Here is a 16623-nt window from a genome sequence, read left to right as displayed (position 1 = left end):
TTCTAATCTTAATATCTCACAACTTTCTTGCTCAACCGGCCCCTAAATTTCATTCCCTATAGCCCCCCTTTTTCGAATTACAGTCCACTCTCTCGCTATTGAACATTTTGGTTACTACGCTATTGATTATTTTATTAAATGCTTCAATATTCACACTTATCTGTACTAAGTACTCTTTTGTTCTTTAGCACAATACCGCTATTGCAATAACCTCGCAGCGGCAATTAAAACTCCAATCATTTCCTCAGCTCGAGAAGACGTTACTTAGTATTACCGTATATGCGTAGTGACGAAAGCGTTTTCCACACTTGGTTGGCTACGGTGCGAACGATTTTCTTCACCACGCTGTGTCAGTTCAGTTGCAAGCGGACTGTGGATGTGAGCGCACGCCTCGCGGTCGCTCGATCCGGACGAGATCGCAAAACATAAACAAACTAAAAGATGAATCAAAAACTGAACGCAGCTAAACAATAACGTGATCCCGGATATTTTTTTTTTTAACTATTGTGTCATTTGTTTTCGTTTGTGATTAGTGTCTGTGACTTAGGACTAGTGGCAAATGTTACCGGTCGTTGACTTCCAGTTTTTCAGGTAGGCAGTTGCATTAAAAATGCCGGTTATGTTTTCCTTATGTGTACGAGTATAAGATTCATTAAAATAGTTTGTATTTGAGGTTTCCGGCAGGCGGGTATTTGGTTGAAATATGATTCTGTACATGCAACAGGTTGTTGCGGAATTCGTATTAAAACTGTTTAGATTTTTTGTCATTTTCAAAGGACGATTGAAATTATTCTTCGATTGTATAAATCTTAATAAATTTCCCGAGAAAGTGTTTACTGAATATTAAAAATACAGCGAAATGAAAGCTTACGGCAAAACCTTTTTCTACGAAATTTAAGAAAACACAGCTTAAAATAAATTTTAGATTATTTGCCTACAAATTTACGTGGAAGTTTTCAGCGCTAGGAGGCAGTTTCAGTTTGCTTCTGGCAGAGCGATAATGATGTTGATGAAACAATACCCTCAGTTTTCTACGAATGAATCGCAGCCCTTTTTCATGGAATAATTTCCCGCTGCCGGATCCTTTCTGTATGCGTACATACTATACCCAATAATATATATACACCTAGGTATCCTACCTACATATAGGTAGGTATAGGTATACCACCTATTGGGAGACTGATCTGTCCAATGTCCATGCATAGGTATACTCGTATTATATAAATAAATAAATATAAATATTATGGGGACATTCTTACACAAATTGACTAAGTCCTACGGTAAACTCAAGAAGGCTTCTTTTGTGGGTACTCAGACAACGATATATATAATATACAAAAACTTAAATACATAGAAAACACAAAATATACACACAAATACATGCCCTTACCGGGATTCGAACCCAGGACCATCGGCTTCATAGGTCCCACTAGGCCAGACCGGTCGTCAAAACTATATAACATATAAAATAATGAGTCCTGTAGGGCTAAGATGGTAGCTCTTTATCATTTGTCACCATGCCTGTCACGTTCTAACGAGTATGTAAGCGCGAAAGTGATGGGCATAGTGACAAGTGATAAAAATGGAACCGCTGACTGATTGACCGAAGGATATACTTATAATAAACGCAGAACCAAAACTATTGTAACTAGTAGCAGGATTTTTTCACGAGACTTGACATCGAACACGTTACCAAACACTGAAAAAGACTTACAAAATCTCTCAGGAAAAGAGAAGGAACAAAAGGGGTTAAACGTTTGTATGAGGAAAAGTTTTTAAAGCCAGTCTTGAAACTTCTCAGAAGGCCTTTTGTAAATTTGTTTCGTTATTTTCGCCTTCCCAATATTACAGGCTTCGTGTATTTGTGTACAAGAAAAAAGTTAGCGTTTAAACAAAAACCTTGGAGGTAGAAACAGCTATACAGTGTGTACCGAAAACATATATTTTTAGGAAGAGTCTGTAATCTATCCGTACTTATAGGTATTATGAATGCGAAAGTGACTCTGTCTGTCTGCCTGTTACCTCTTCACGCTTAGACCGCTGAACCGATTTAGATGAAATTTGGTATGGAGCTAGATTGAAGCCCGAGGAAGGACGTAGAATGGTTTTTATCAATCATCGACAACGACCGGTCTGGCCTAGTAGTGGGTAGTGACCATGCCTATGAAGCGGATGATCCCGGGGTTCAAATCCTGGTAAGGGCATTTATTTGTGTGATGAGCACGAATATTTGTCAATTTGTGTAATAATGTCCTATAATATTTATTTATTTTATCATCATCATCCGACATAGATAAAGTCTCGGGCAGAAACTAGTGTGGCAAGTGTATAGATAAATATTGAGTTTCTTCGCAGCGCTTTGGTTACTGGTGGTTTGGTGGTTTGGTTTTAAGGATATTGAAAAACAACACCAAGAGTGGTCTAAACAGTATTTTTTATACCACGACAGTGGCAAAGAAGCATACGGCCCGCGTGATGGTAAGCAGTCACTCCAGCCTATGGACGCCTGCAACTCCAGAAGTGATACTTAATCTGCAGCCGATTTGATATTAGTTTAAAGAATATACAAAGTTTATTTATCAACAACATCAACGTCAAACATATTCCTACCATAAGCATCCGATCAAAACGTAATTCAGTCAGCTGACTGAATCCTTATCTCACCGAACCGGTGACAAATAATTCGTTGACCAACTTATATAATGTACATACAAGCAAAACTAAACTCTACGCCTCGGAGTTAAGAATATTGTGTATTGTATAAATAAGTTGGTGGTGTGCAGACAGGCATTGGGACCACGCATTATCTCCGCTGAGTATTGATTGACTGTCATAATAATCTTGCTATAAATAATGACTAATGGTTTGTCAATAAAATTCATAGGTAGAAATAAAATTCCTGTCAACGAAATTCTTGTAGGCACATTGAACATTAACGGTAAGTATATTGAAAAACATTGGTATATTGACAAACCTTTAATGAAGTAAATATAATAAATAACTATGTACAGTCAGCGTCAAATACTTAGTAGCAGTCAAAGTGGCCAAATAGTTCGGTACACCGAACTATTTTTTTTTCTATGTTCAATTGAGATAAGTTCCACTATTATGAATTGAAACATGCAATGAAATCGTGAAAAAGCATTTATTATTTGGTCATATAAATGCGAAAGAATATAAATATTTTTCAGGTTCCCGGAAATTATAGCCAGCTTGGTATACGAAAATAAACCTGAGCTTGATTTGCAGTTGATTCGACATAACTATCAGAAGAGTACAGTTGAAAATACCACCTGTACCTATTCGGGTGAAAACTAAGTACATATATCAAATCAAAAATCATTGTCAATACCAATAAAAAAAAAAGATGTTTAAATTGTACCTACGTAAGAAATACATAATAATTAGCATTGATGTAGACATAAGTATAACGGACGCTTCTTACGAAAATGTCGGTCATGGAATTCATTATCTACTACGATAAGGGAAAGTGGCAAGAATCTTTATGAATAAACCTTTGCATTGTATTACGTCTTAGTCAATATACATAACAGTTATCGACTTTACCATTGTAATAATTACCATTTTGACGACCAGTTTGGCCTAGTGGGTAGTGACCCTGCCTACGAAGCCGATGGTCCCGGGTTCAAATCCTGGTAAGGGCATTTATTCGTGTGATGAGCATGGATATTTGTTCCTGAGTCATGGGTGTTTTCTATGTATTTAAGTATTTATAAATATTTATATATTATATATATCGTTGTCTAAGTACCCTCAACACAAGCCTTATTGAGCTTACTGTGGGACTTAGTCAATTTGTGTAATAATGTCCTATAATATATAAAAAAAAAAAAAAAAAAAAAAAAACCGCTCTGACAATGACAGACGTCTCGTTAAAATTTTATTGCTAAAAATATATTTTTATACGTTTTTATTGTTAACCAATTGTGTATTTTACCAACAAGCGGATAATTCACCTACGCATTATGTGGAACCATGAAAAAAATGTGTCTGAAACATGTGGGACGCAAATTAATACGCACGCCACTGACGTGTCATTTGCATGACATAACGCAACACAATATATATACGGTAAATAACGTATAAAACAATGATAACGAGGAGTCGAGCACGTGCAGCGGATTCGAAAAACGCACGACCACCACCCCCGCCCGCCTCGTCCAGTTCCTCGTCCACATCGTCGTCAGGCGACGAGTTTGCAACGGCGCCTGACACAGACGGGTCCAGTGACGAGAGCGGGCCGCCGCCGCCGCCGCCACGACCACCTGCGCGACGAGGGCGGCCACCGCTGCCGGCACGCTTGGGGCCTGCGGGACATCCTGCCCCGCCCACGGCTCCCGCTGCCGGTGGTATAGTGCGTCGCATGAGATGGTCTCCGTCCATTAATGAGAATGTCATGCGCGCCTATTATGGGGCTACAGAGGGGGGAACACAATTATCTGCGTATCGTTCAAGAATACTGCCTCTGTTTCAGGCTCTTGAACCTACCATCACCGTGTCGGAGCAACGACTATCGGATCAGGTGCGCGTCATTCAACGGTTAAAGCGGTTGGACGACGCGACACGTGACCGGCTTCGCCTGGAGGCTCTCTCTGCTCGCGCGGCCTCCACCTCTGTGCGGGATCTGCCCGCCACGACGCCGGATCCGGTGCCCGCACCCGACCTGGCACCGGGGGCGCCGCGGGTCGATTTCAGTACCGACGAGGGGGATTTTGCGAGTCAGAGCATGAGCACCCCTGCTAATGAGCAACTGAGGAGGACTTTGGATGAGGCAATTAAGCAGTATCGCTCCACAACTCACTCTAGGCCACGATTACCACGTCTGCCTATGAATAGACGCAACCTAGCGCTAGTGGGAGCCCTGAACGCTTTACTAGAGCCACACATACGGACTAGTAAAGATTTAGATGATACGCACTCGATCATGTACTGCGGAGCCATCGCGGCGTGCCGTGTTGCTCGAGTCAAGTTTCCGGACGCTGAACGTGCACCTAGGACCGTCGGAGGTGTGCCTGCATGGCAAGCGCGGATCGAGCGACGTATCACCTCGTTTAGGACTCTCATTGCAAAGCTGACCTGCTTCAGGGGGGGCAACAACCGCCCCCGAGTAATGCGCTTTGTGAACCAGGCGTTCGCGGGGACGGATATCAGGCCCCGCGACTACATGGCCAATGTCACAGAGCGCATCGACTTTCTAAAGCAGAAAGTCTATGCATGGGCAAACCGTATTCGCCGCTACAGAGAGCGTGTGGACCGATTCCAGCAGAATCGTCTTTTTCAAAGTGACCAAAGGAAGGTATACAGAAGGTGGGAGGAAACCGACCCTCATGTGTCCGACGTGCGGCTGCCGGATGCTACTGCCATGACTGATTTCTGGCGTAGCATCTGGTCGGTGCCCGTTGAACACACGGAGGGCGAGTGGATAAACGTTGTCGAGCGTGAGTGCGAGAATATCGAACCTATGGGGGCTATCACCATCAGCCCCGATGACGTAAGTTGTGCCATCCGTACGGTCCAGAACTGGAAAAGTCCTGGACCGGACGGATTGCACAACTTCTGGCTAAAATGGTTTCGGTGCTCGCACTCACGGTTGGCAACGCAGTTCCAACAAGCCCTCGAGCTTGGTTCCCTCCCTCCTTCCCTAACAACTGGAGTAACTTTCCTGCTCTACAAGTCCGGTAGTACCACGGAAGCGAAGAACTACAGACCCATCACGTGCTTGCCTACACTTTACAAGCTCCTTACATCCATTTTGAGAGCAAAAATTAACGCGCATATTGTCGCTAATAACATTTTGGCCACTGCTCAAAATGGATGTAGGGTTGGGTCCCGTGGTACTAAAGAGCTCCTCCTCATAGACATGACCATTTGCCAACAAGTCCGGCGGAACAGGAGGGCCCTCTCGGCCGCTTGGATTGACTACAAGAAGGCCTATGATTCGGTGCCTCACTCATGGCTGGGGAGGGTCTTAGAGCTGTATAAAGTTGATACAGCTTTAAGAGCCTTCCTAAGCGCGTGTATGAGGCAGTGGACCACAGTCCTTCGTCAACCAGGAGGCGGGGATGACCACCCTGGCCCGCAGGATTTTATAAGGATTGAGCGAGGAATATTCCAGGGTGATAGTCTGAGTCCCCTGTGGTTCTGCCTAGCTCTGAATCCCCTCAGCACCCTGCTGAAGGATTCGGGACTAGGTTGCCGGCTTCGGAGAGAGGGTGAAGTCGTTTCTCACCTTCTGTACATGGATGACCTCAAATTATTTGCACCAAATAGCCAAGACTTGTTGGAGCTACTGAAAACCACCGAAGTCTTCAGTAGTGCCATCAACATGGAGTTTGGTGTCGATAAATGTGCAGTTATGCATGTACAGCGGGGGAAGGTTGTAAATTCAACAAATTTACAACTTTCTGAGGCAATGGCTTTCAGATCTATCTCTGAATCAGAAACCTACAAATACCTTGGTATGTCACAGTCGTTGGGTATTGAGGATGAGGGTATTAGACAGTCGGTGAAGGAACGCTTTTTCAGTCGGCTCACAAAAGTCCTTAACAGTCTTTTGTCAGGAGGCAACAAAGTGCGAGCCTTCAACGCCTGGGTAATGCCCCTGCTCACATACTCCTTTGGCATACTAAGGTGGACTCAAGCCCAGCTGGACGCCCTGGATCGGAGGGTCCGACTACTGCTAACCACACACCGTATGCTACACCCACGCTCGTCAGTTATGAGATTGTACATCCCACGGAAGTGTGGAGGTCGAGGCTTCCTAAACGCCAAAGATCTCCACAACCGCGAGGTGTGCAATCTCAGGAATTATTTCCTTAACAACGAGTGTGGGATGCATCGTGATGTGGTGGCAGTAGACAGGAACCTCACGCCGCTCTCCTTGGCAAACGAGAACTGGCGCAAACCTGTGGTACTAAGTACTGCGGATCGCAAGGCGGCATGGGAGAGTAAGGTGCTACACGGGCGGTTCTACAAGGCCCTCACGGGACCCGACGTGGACCTGCTCGCGTCGGTGAACTGGTTACGATTCGGGGACCTCTTCGGAGAAACCGAGGGTTTTGCCTGTGCAATTGCGGACGAAGTGATGATGACGAACAACTATCGGAAATATATCCTGAAGGACGGTACGGTCGACATTTGTCGGGCATGCCGCCGTCCCGGAGAGTCACTCAGGCATATAATTTCCGGTTGTTCTCATCTTGCTAACGGCGAGTACTTGCACAGACATAATCTCGTAGCCAGGATTATTCACCAGCAACTTGCTCTTCTATATGGCCTTGTGGACCGCGAAGTACCGTACTACAAGTACTCACCTGCGCCAGTTCTCGAAAATGGTCGTGCCACGCTCTATTGGGATCGATCTATTATCACTGACAGGACTATTGTAGCCAATAAACCTGACATCGTGATAATAGATCGATCGCAACGCCGGGCCGTGCTCGTCGACATCACCATCCCCCATGACGAGAATCTCGTGAAAGCCGAGAAGGACAAATCCAGTAAGTACCTAGACTTGGCTCACGAGATAACCGCCATGTGGGATGTTGATTCGACGATCATTGTCCCGATAGTCGTTTCAGCGAACGGTCTCATAGCGAAGAGTCTCGAACAACACCTTGAGAGACTCTCGCTAGGTGGTTGGATCAAGGGTCAGATACAGAAGGCGGTGATCTTGAGCACGGCGCGGATAGTGCGGCGGTTCCTCTCTCTGCGGCCCTGACCACCGGCAGCTTGGGCCCTGCCCCGCTGCTGGCGGCACCCTAGGTTAGGTTTTTTTATAATGTGTTTATATTTTTTGTATTGTTTTGTAAGTGTTTTTATATTTTACTTTTATATCCATATTATAAAAAATCCTAATCTAAGACATTAAATGAATAAAGAGAATAATAATAATGTATACACTCATATCGTATGTGGAAGAGATGTTACGATTTTTTTCCGACAGTCGGCTGCCGAGTATTCAGCCCTACTGCCGAAAGTGTGGTCGAATATACGGTATTCGGCCAAAATAATTATCCATGGCATCTCAAACTTGTAGTTACTAATTAATTATTGTATATAATAAAGATAATTCTCAAAATGTAGTGACCCCAGATGTTTTGATTGGATACAACTTTTCCTTTTGTCGGTTGTGGTATCACGTATGACCTCAATGGTGCTAAGCGACAGTGAAGCCAAAAATGGGAGTCCTATTGTCTTTGAATACCTATGCCGTTTGAATGAATCGAAGGTCAATTCGTCTTTACACCTACATAATGTTTTTCATTTGAATCTAAAACATGACATCATTTAAAAATAAATATCTTCGGAGCATAGACAGATAGTACTTATACTTCAAGAGTGAAGGGAGAAGCGGCTTGGTCTTATAGAATTCGTATCTACGAGACTAGACATGATAAGTAGTGGTCATTTTCAAATTAAATCATTCTTTTCACAAAAAAACTTGACTGATAATCTTACGCGCTGAAATGGCTAAAATTGAAAAAAAAAAACAATGTGCGTAATATATTTGTATTGTTGAGTGTATGAGATGAAGCCTAACTACCTTATTATTTAGAAATGTAGACTATGAACTCAAACACATATGGTAGTAGTAGTAGTAGTAAAACTCTTTATCGTACACAAATGAAAACAAAACAGGAAATAAAATACTCATCATGGTTTCTTTATTTTGATGATCTTAACTCAAACTCAATTTTGTTCATACTCAGTTTTCTCAGTAGTGTTAGCTACAATTCTTATGCAGTAACAACTATACGGTTACCAAGCACAGTGTGTACTCAATAAAGTAGCTCACTTGAAAACTCTGTAAACACCCCTGGTCAATATCTGGGTCACAGGGTGGGATCTTCTAATTCACAAAACATTCTCTCTTCATCCTTTCCAATATAACTTGATACCTGCATCCCAAAGAACCATTCGTAAATGGGTTTTGGACTTGTATTGGTTTATCTGTGGCTGTTGACTATGCTTGGTGTGTGAGCAATCCTTATATCATATTTCCTCGATCCTTTCCCGCATTCCTGAAATATTCTTTACTTTGCACTTATTGCTAACGATATCTTGCATCTATACGTTGTTAAATTGTATACGTGACACGTGTATCGCTTTTTTTACTTATAAGAAAGGTATACTTACGTGAATTAATAAGTATACAATTTTGTTGACCAAAGTAAATTTTGTATAGTCTAATTGGTCAGTCAAGTAATTGTATCTAAAACCATGTTCAATCCGCTTTATTAACGAGATCATATTTTATCATGTGTATGTGTATGTAATAGAGTTATAATACTATTTAGGTACTTACCTATATAAAAAAAAAGTGTAGGAAAAATGCTTTTGTATGCCCGGCTGTTCCCTTCTACAGATCGCACTTCTCAACTGAGTCTCGTAAAATTTTGTAAGCAGGTTCGATAATTACAATATTTTTGTTGATTTTGTTAAAAATAATAATATTTAATTGGAGGATAGGACTTGCAAGGTCCCTTCTACCGCCCACTACTTTCAGTATTTCCTCTGCCTCTTTACGAGATGAAAGATCATCAGTAACGAATGCATCATACATTACAATGTATCTAACGCGTGTCGGAGAGTGTTTGTTATTGTTATGGTACCAGTTGTGTAATCGTGCCGAATCTCGCGCAGGTGGCAATTATCATTGTCATCATCATTACACGATGTATGTTTAATTGCAGTTTCTTTTTCTTTTGATCGTTTACTTTGTTCGCTACGATAAGAGCGAGATCGTCGGTTCATTTTGTTAAAGTCTTCCATAACCCTTTGCCCTAGCGACCGTAGGTTTGACGATATATTTTTCCCCACTTCTATTCCAGAGGAAACTATCGCTTCTTCATACAAACGTAGTCCCCATTTTCAATTCGACATAATAACATTACTTATACAAAATATTTTTACATAATTTAATGAATATTAACTACAGCTACGTATGGTCCTAACTTTGTATGTTTACAAGAAAAAAGTCAAACGATTGTTAAAATATTATCCATAATCTCAATATCCTGAAGGGGAAATGAGGATTATGTTTGAACGTTAGAGCGATCATCCACTTTCCTCTTAAGTTTGGAAAATATCTTACTCAACTTTGTCGATAACCTTGTTTCTTCTGCGGATCACCTCATCTCTAGCTTGATCTCACAAAAAACACAAAGTTCACAAGCGGCTTTTTCCGTAATATCAACCTATATCTATTGTTGTTACAAGAAGGATACAGTATTGCTAAGTAGAACACGGGAGCTGGTAGTTCCGGCTCACACTGTACTGTGCTCTCACACTTCACTGTATTCATGTGAGAAATTTAATCCGGATAATCGTAGGACCCTCACTTTATAATATAATGTATCGGTTGGGTCGGTTGACTAAATTATGCGGTTTATTATATTTGCGAAATTTATAGTAGCTCAAGAAAATTAATCCGAATAAAGGCAATCAGGGGAAATAATTCGCGTAGTTTTTATAAATTGGTACAATTATACCCTGTGGTGTCCAGATGAACGTACTAAAAGCCCTCGAGTGTGGGGGTTCTGCTGACCACCCCTACCATACCAATTCATTTCATTTATTCAGTCGCAATTTATATTGTATATGAATATAAATTATAATTATTAAACTTCATGTCATGCAACTATAATAATAATTATTTACCAGACTTAATTAATATTAACAAATATGGGTGATCAGAATAATAATTTAATGTCAAATGGCACAATACAATACAAAAATATAAGAGAAGACATTACAAACTAAATTAATATAGGTGTAGTTAATAACGATTATTATCAATAAAGTCCTGTGCAGAATAATAGGACTTCCTTAAAAGAAACGCTTTAAGTCTTGCATTAAAAATACGACAGTCTACTATAGATTTCCAAAACTACACGAATTATTTCTCCTGATTTTGTAAAGTTTCTTGAGCTTGAGGGTTTTTATATGCATGTATGTTCTAAGACCTCGGGTCTTCTGATTTAATTTATAAATTATGAATATTAGTTACTTTACTATTATTAAACTATAACTCTGTATCTTTAGGCATTTAAATAAAAGTAAACAAAATCTACCCTCAAATGGCATTTTAAGCCAGTTGAGGATAGATGAAAACATTACATGATCAAATAATGTAGGTTATAGTCAGGTCGTTCAGTGACAGATCCCGGTGGTTTTGTATTTGGTTGGTTAACCAATAAATCTTATAACTACCCGAAAATGTACAAATTGTTTACTTTTATATAAATACCTAAAGATTCAGAGTTATAGTGCCAATCGATTTTAGCCGCCGATGCAGTTGTCACAATGCATCTCTTTCTGATAAACCCTTCATAAAATGGGACAGATATAGTATCTTTATGGTTCAAAAATATTGAAAAAAAAACGTGGATTAATATACAGTGCAATTACACAAAAAATATTTTTTGAGTTCTATCAAACATAAGTCTAAACATAAATGTACTCTCTGCTCTCTCATTCATGTGCAAAATTTGATTTGAACACAGTTTTGCATTTGCAATTGCATTTTCTAATTAAACTGTTGAATAAAAGAGAATAGAGCAATCAGACTCACAAACAGAAAGTTGGCGTACAAAATTAATCTTCTATTCTTCTATAGCGGAGAAGCAAAGTATATCTTAAAATACTTGCTTCTCCTCTAGGTATGTTTGCTATGGTTTGATACGAATCCAGTAGAAAAAAAAAATACCCATCCGTTAAATATAACATGAGCAAAATAAAATAGGACTATATGTATTTGACAAAGGCGCGCCTTAGGAACGCATTTCCCCTTAATATAAAATATGCCCCAAATAAATTTGCGTTTAAGAAATCGATACGGTCATTCTTTGCTAGTAGTATGTAGGATTCCTAGTTTGTATTATTTAGTTTATATATATATATATATATATATATATATATATATATATATATATATATACTGTATGTATTATTTGTCTTACATTTATATGTATTTTGTTGATTATGTTATGTATGTTGAATCTTAGATAACCTTTTGTGTTATTTTGTTAATAGTACCTAGTAGTAGCTAATAGCACCGCCCACAATATCTCTGCTCTACCTTAAGGTTGACCGGTAAAGAATGTCTTTTGTACGATAAGTTTTCTTTTGTGCGATTATGTTTAAATAAATAAATATATAACAAGTAAAAAGCAGGTAAAAAAATTACAAATTAATACATAAGAATGGTCTGTAAATCTTTATCCGTGATTTTATAATAGGTATAAATGGACGGTTTCACGGTATCCGATTTTAGCATAAGTTAATGTTTACTTATTCATATTGTTCATAGCCTGGCTGTAATATTGGATATCGAGGGCAATTTATTATGATTGTCAATAGAGAACTAGGTATCTTATTCACTTGGATCTGCTACAGAAAAGCAATAGGCTCTTATTATTTCGATTGATAGTTACCTACAATTGGAACTGGAGCGTTTCTAGGACCAATACAGACAATCAGACAATTGTTAGAATTGTATGGTACCAGATAATAGAAAATAATTTTTAAATAAATATTCCTTTATAGCATAGCTCAAGGTATGAAATACTATTATAAAAATTGTATCAACAAAAACTCTTGGAAAATATGGGTTATACCGTACAGTATTGTTATAAAAAAATAGTACAATCTCTCCGGCGGGGAATCGAACCCCGGTCTCCCGCGTGACAGGCGGGGATACTTACCACTATACTACCGAAGATGCTGATGTTACAGCAAAAAATATTACTTATTCTCTAACAAAGTGATAAAAATCACACAACTTTGTAGGTAATTAACAAATTATCAATGATAAATCTGCAAGTTTATTATGGCCACGCTTATTTCGTCCATACCTAACCATAAGTGATGACACTTATCGTTATCAGCGCGGCACCACAGCACGCTTGCAAATGGAAAAATATGTTGTCAATAAAATTCATTATCGCACCGAAAAGTATTTATTTGTAATTAATGTTTCATGTCACATCACAAAAATGTAAGAAAACTGTTACAAAATTTTTTTCTTCAGCGAATCAGATAAGAGCTAGCGTATGTTATTGGTCGCAGTATAAAAAGGTCGTGTTCAATCGGCGGATAAAAGAAGTCAATCAGCCGTGGTTAATAGCGAGTCGCAACGTGCGTGGTCGATGATGTCGGCGTGACACAATACCGTATTTTTTATATACTTTCTTAACAAAATCCTCGCTTTTGGTTGGCAGTAAGCCTTAGCTAAACGAATTTGCAAAACTCAGTATATCACTTCAAGCCAGTATGCCTCTTATCTATTCCCGAAATTTCCTTAAGTCCAATCCAAGTTTCTTATGGAAGCATTGGACACTGGACAACCACATGTTTGATACAAGCCAAGTCTACTAAGAAATACATGATACCTAGTTGTTATGTCAATCCGTCGACTAACGCGGGCGTACAGTGGCGGCACGTTTGCGCCGGAAATTGCCGGAACGAGTGCCATAGGAAGCCCCCGAGTCACGTTCAGATGACGTCCCGAGTCAACCGAACTATATAGACCGAGATTCTGCGACAGTATCTCGAAAATAACCATATTATTTAAAAATAATTGGAGGCAATTAAACTCCGGTCTCCCACATGACAGGCTGATACTTACCACTATACTACTGAAACTACTTACTAACAAAGCGATAAAAATGCAGGATTTTGTAACTAATAATTTATTATAGATGTCTAATATTTCATAGCTCTCTATTTAATCTTATGTCTAACTGGCTAACAGCTTACCTAACTTAAGAACACAGAAGCATTGAGTAACCACATCTTTGATACAAACTGAAACTTACTATGAAATCATATCTTAATAACAAGTGCCATAGGAAGCCCCGGGTCACGTTCAGATCAAACGAAAGATTAGAATGAAACGGCCCGAATCAAAGGAACTAAATAAACCGGGATACTGCGACAACATCGTCCTATGCCAATGGCCCTGTGAGCTTTGTAGACTTCACAGAACCCCAATAGCTTTGCCATTTTGAAAAAATGGAACCTGAATTGACTAAAACTATAGCTGAGACCTGTAAAAGAAAACAGCCGTACATACGAAAGCACTTTTGCCCGGCCTGAAACGGAGACACTTCGCTTATAATTAAGTTCCATATAAATATGCTACTGGAAATATCTTGCAGCTAGATCTCGCACTATCGGCTGGTGACAAAGCCAGCATAAATAAACTGTGGAGTATGTCAACAGATTCGATGCTAACAATTTTTGATCGCTTGGCGATACGGAAAATAATATGCGTATTTATGTTTTATAATGATAGAGCCATATGTATAAAAGAAATGTTATCGTCGTTATCGATTTTAAAGTTTTCTAGTGTAAGTACTATTCTTAGAAGTTTTACGTAACATCTGATAGTACCAATCTGAAGTAACTAAATTTTTGTCTTACAAGTGCCATATGTGCATGGGGCTGGACCACTGTTAAGCTCACAGTTTCCGTGATTTTTCCAAGTCCACTTTCTTTTTCGTATAGGTGTTTTATTGTTATTGTATATTTTAATTTTGAAACTGTATATTTTAATTTTTTCAACAATCTAGTTATTTCTTTTTTGTTCTTTTTGTAATATTTTTATCTTTATTTTTTTTCTAGTTAATTGTACACATAACAATTTCTTAATTTCTAAAAAGTGTTTACGCGGAACAATCTTCATTTCATTATATACTCGTTGTAACACGAGGAACCCGAAAGATTTTACCCACGCACTTCTGAGGCCAAAACAAGGAAAAAATATTATATGAATTTAAGTAAATTTCACAAAAAAAATAAGAATTGTTTTTCTTTTCTATTTTTTCAATGTTTTGTACATAAAAAATAATTTTATGGTAAAAATTGCACTCAAAAAGAAATTTTAACGTTTTTTTTTTGTAAAACCTAGTTTTTGCAGTGTTACTGGTCACTTGTGACATCTATCAATACTAGTTATTTGTACAACAAGAGAGCAAAGTTTGATATTTCTTCGAGTGCTTGTTTTGAGTCCCGTGCAAGCGAAAGATTCTATAATACTCGCTACGCTCGTGAATCTAATTTAGAATCTTGAGCGCAGTAAGGGACTCAAAAGCGCACGAGATGTAAATAACTTTGATCTCGTGTAGTACACAAAAATTTTCACGTCAGTCAGCCATCAAAAAATACAACCTGAAAAAATATAATGCAGACGGACGGATCACTATTTCACTCATGTTTTCTGAAGGTATTCTAACAATTAACTTTAATTACCGCAATAAAACAAAACGAAAGAAATTTCAATAAAATAATACGAAAATAATGAATTAACGAACATCAATTGACAGTTCAATCGACAATTTTTTTTTTGTAAAAAAAAACTTTGTAGGATCCGGTCCGAATTGCGGATACTACTATTTGTCAACTATAGTAGAGATCGTTAAAAGTAGATAAGTAGAATTATTTACTACGTAACAATTGCGTAAATTTGTATAAGTTCATTGTTTTGATTGTATAATAAATTACGTAAAATATGGTGTTTTTATTAAATTTTAAACTTTTATTTCATTAATTAATTATTACGAATGAAGACTCGTAGGGTGTTTTGGAACGATGCGGTCTGACTTATTTCGGGGGTCTATTATAAACCGTCAATATACCGTTGAATTACGTATGCACTTTTTTTGTCTCTTTCTTTTTGCTAATGACGTGAAAGGGATAAAGACAATAGAATCCAAATATTTCGAACTTGTATTAGGCCCCGCACGTTGAAATGACATTCGAATCTAAAGGTCACTTGAATGTTATTTTGTCTCACTCGGTGAGCAAAATGCGATTTTGCTCACTGTTTTTAAGCAGGAAATTACCCTTTTTCGAGCTGCTGACGTGAAAAGATATTTAGACTACGCCCCATAATGGCATCATTGCCATCAAAAACGCGATTTGCACTAAGTTACAATAAGATGTTTTATTTTTATTGGTATTAACTATGAACCTAGGCGAAATCCAGAAAAGTTTATACTTTTACATTTTAGTCTTTAAATGTGATCAGTACCCCTAGTGTAAATATTTTCGACAGCGAAACGTTACGTACGCGTTTGCGTTAAGTGTCATTTTGTATGAGATTTTTGACTTTCCAAAACGTCCCGCTTGGCGCGCTGTTCAAAAACCCATACAAAATGAGACTTAACGCACACGCGTACGTCACGTTTCGCTATACACTAAATTTACACTAGGGGCACAGAAATACACTGTTAAAATCTTTCGGGTTCCTTGTGTTACACCGTGTACAAGTCGTAGTAGTATTAATACCTAGTTAGTTATATACTGGATTCTATAAGTATCTATCCTACCAACTACACAATCTAATCATGCAATCATTTGTATTCAATTTATATTCCCAATGGGGGTTGAAAACGTGATAAGTTATTCTTAAAATAGAATTTAATTTATTCAGAAATAGAAACAAGTGACACGAGTTGATATTCAAGATGAAGAATACGTAGAATTGATCAAACGCAATGCTCTTCGCCGTGATAGGTATTTGTACGGATATAAGTAGCAATATTCCGTGCATTTTTCGTTTACATACTAATTATATTAGAATAATTAACATAGTTG

At 38.7% G+C, this 16623-nt stretch overlaps 1 protein-coding gene and 1 non-coding gene across 2 annotated transcripts in view; one reads left to right on the top strand and one right to left on the bottom strand.

The window, feature by feature from the left end:
* Window positions 1-364: 364 nt before the first annotated feature.
* Window positions 365-16623, top strand: part of LOC133526667 (rap1 GTPase-activating protein 1) — a 413034-nt gene continuing 396775 nt past the window's right edge. Inside the window, exon 1 of the mRNA XM_061863365.1 lies at window positions 365-591. The gene's annotated coding sequence lies outside the window, so the exon portion shown is untranslated. The remainder of the gene's footprint in view (window positions 592-16623) is intronic.
* On the bottom strand, window positions 12674-12745 carry Trnad-guc (transfer RNA aspartic acid (anticodon GUC)). The gene has a single exon. It is a non-coding gene; the product is annotated as a tRNA-Asp (tRNA).

This window comes from Cydia pomonella, chromosome 16 (assembly GCF_033807575.1).
Source record: "Cydia pomonella isolate Wapato2018A chromosome 16, ilCydPomo1, whole genome shotgun sequence".
NCBI classification, from domain to species: Eukaryota; Metazoa; Arthropoda; class Insecta; order Lepidoptera; family Tortricidae; genus Cydia; species Cydia pomonella.
This window is presented reverse-complemented; position numbering and strand designations above follow the sequence as displayed.